Genomic DNA, 3,166 nt, shown 5'->3' on the forward strand with positions numbered 1-3,166 from the left:
ACTGCTGGAGGGAAAACTAGCTGGAATAAGATTGAAGGAGCAAAATAAAGACGAACGGTTCGTTTCTAGGGTGAATCTAGGTCATCAATGAAGAATTGAAGCTCCAAGATGAATCACGAAGATTTTTTAGCTAAAAATTTGAGGTAATATTGTTAGTCGGTTATAAACAACTTTGTAGAATGAAACTTTTTAAGATAAGGCTTGGAATGCGAGTTATATATTTTTGAATTATGAACTGGAAGTTGTTAAACAAGCAGGCAGCTGCTTGAATTGGGTGCCAATGATGAAAGTTTAAATCTCCAGATCAAACGACGGGGATTTTGAGCTGAAATTTTAAGATAATGTTTCTAACTTGATTCTAAGCAAGTTGATAGAAGGAATTTTCTTGAGATCGGTTCTGGAAATTTAGTTATGAATTGTTGGAATTGAATCTACAGTTTGATGCTCCAAAATTTTTCTAAGTGTGGGGAGTGTGGGCGATCAAATAGTGCATTCTTTTGACACCCAATCCCTCCAAATTGGCTAAGTGTCCGACCCTTAAAGTGAATGGTAGGAGGCACGATGTGATGGTTTGGCATGTGAGCTTGATTTATTGAGTAGGCCTAAAAAGAAGGCTAATGTAAACACTAAGTAGTATGCCTATATGTGTAGGTTCAACTCCCATTGGAGAAGCCTATCAAGCCTTAAGGAAGCAAACTTGAAGGTCCTGTGAGTGACTATAAATGATTTATAAATATTTTAATAATTCATGCTTTATTGACAGTTACTTTTATGTTGGTTATTTTACAAGAAGTTCCAAGCAACGTATTTCTCTAAAGCTTATAAACGCATGCTAGTTACAAAGTTTATGAAATATGTTTTGGTACAATGGTTGAACGATGGTAGTTCTCAAAAGAAGACTTTATGACATGTTTAAGTTACAAATATTTATATTATGTTTTAAAGCATATGTGCTCTTAATATTGTTGAGCATGCGTTAGCAAGTGATATTCTTATGAAAACTATGTTTTATGAGATCAAGCTTTTAGTAAGCTTGTTTTATGATAATGTTTTCCTATCAGGTATTTTCAGCTCAATACTGAAGTACAAGGAGAAGGTATGTTATGATTTTGATGCTGAAGTACATAGTGTTTTGATTCTCCATACTTAGTGTTTTGTAACTCGCATCATATAACGATGCTCACTCTCCCATATTTTTGCCATTCTTCGAATTTTCATCTCAATTTTTGGGGGATTTAGCCCGATTTGGTTATCTTGACTCTCAAGTCTCGCTTTCTTGCCAAATTCTTAAAAAAAACTTGCAAACAACATCAAATCTAACAAAAAAGACCTCTAAATAAAAGGTAAAGAAAACACTCTTCAAGTGTTTTTCACCATATGCTTGATATGAGATAGACTAGTAAATTAAGTAGGAAACCACTCAGTTGAAGGAATCTTGTATTGAGGCTTGCCATTTCAAATCTGCAAGAAGTTTACAGGAAAAACATTAAAAAGAGTATGGGTAAAACAAGCAATACGACATCAATTGGTAAAATAAGCAATAAATTCATGTTGATAAGGCAATTGATAAATACAACAATATCATACAGTGCCATACATACATAGGATATAGAACAGTATGAGTGGATGAACGAATGACATAACACTATGCAAAATCGAAATACAAATTCAAGAAAACCGCAAGAATTACAACGGTGTTTTTGAGCCCTAAACGAACAAATATGAGTAGAAAATTAGAGGAAGATTAAAGTGCAAAATTAACAATTTATGGAGTAAAATAGCTAGAAATGGTGTGCTTACTGATGATCGAATGATCAGATGATGAACCCTAAGTATCATTTGAATGTTAAAGAAGGAAGAAGAAGAAGAGAGTGAAACAGTTGAGAGATTTTCAAAATGTTTGCGAACCTAGGGGTTTTATCGTTGGGTATAAATTTGATTAAACGTAGAGGGTAGTTATATAATATTACTTTATTCATTCAATTAAAATTGTAAAGTAAACAGCCTCAAACATAACTAAATTATCTTCCCAAAATGCCTAGATAAACGTGATCAAAAGTAATTCAAACAAGATTACAATTGAGATCTATTATCATTTATCCATCATTCCAATCACAATACACCATTTTTTATTACAAATTGTTAACATGAATTTATTTCGAATTGAAACCCCAAACTGCCCATTAGATAACAAATGTATAAAAAAGCAATTAATAAGATGGGAAAGGAAATTTCAAAGAAAGAAAAAAGGTGGAAAAGACAAGAAAGGAATTGAGACATAAGTTTTTTACGGAAAATGAATTTGTGTATAGTTATGGAAACTCCTAAAAAAGAAAAATGAAAAGAGAAAAGAATTGATATTAATAAATAATTGGAGGGTGTTGTGAATTTGAGAAACACAACAGGAACACGGATACCAGTAAAATATAATATTAAAATAAATATAATATAATAATAAAATAAATTAATATTAAAATAAATTAAACATAATATATAAATATATGAAATAAATAAATAACAAGAGTAAATAAAATAAAAATGATAAATTCCTCCACTTTCTCCAATCTTTTGGATTTTGCTCAATATGTGTGTCTTCCAGAATCCACCAAATGCCACTATTTATAGGCAATTTGACAATATGAGGTGGATTACATGGACACTAATAATGTGTAATGTTGAGACACGTGGGCGATACTTTGGAAAATAAGCGCATGACACATGGTCAACGGAAATTAAGCATAAGCATTTATTATCATAATATTTATAATACTCTCCCTTAGATGCCCATTATTATATATGTGAAATATGATTTGTTAAAACCTTATTAGGAAAAAAACTCAATTGGAAAAAAAAATCATAGTGAAGGGAAAATAGTACATATTTCATATAATTTATACTCTTAAAAAGTATATTTACTCGCCCTCATGGAAACATCACTTGAGATCTCTAAGTCGCGACATTCCAATGTTGTGCGTGATGGAGTTGACATTCAATATAGAGAAGCTATTAGGATCTTAAGCACTCTAACGACATCAATTTTAGTGGATCAGCACACATGTTCATGATAATAACAGAAATAAGGTTTCAAGAATACAACATTTGAGGAATTCACTTTATTGTTGCAAATCTCTATTGGTTTATGTTGGGTTTTATGTCCTAAAACTCG

The sequence above is a fragment of the Benincasa hispida genome, chromosome 1 (assembly GCF_009727055.1).
Source record: "Benincasa hispida cultivar B227 chromosome 1, ASM972705v1, whole genome shotgun sequence".
NCBI classification, from domain to species: domain Eukaryota; kingdom Viridiplantae; phylum Streptophyta; class Magnoliopsida; order Cucurbitales; family Cucurbitaceae; genus Benincasa; species Benincasa hispida.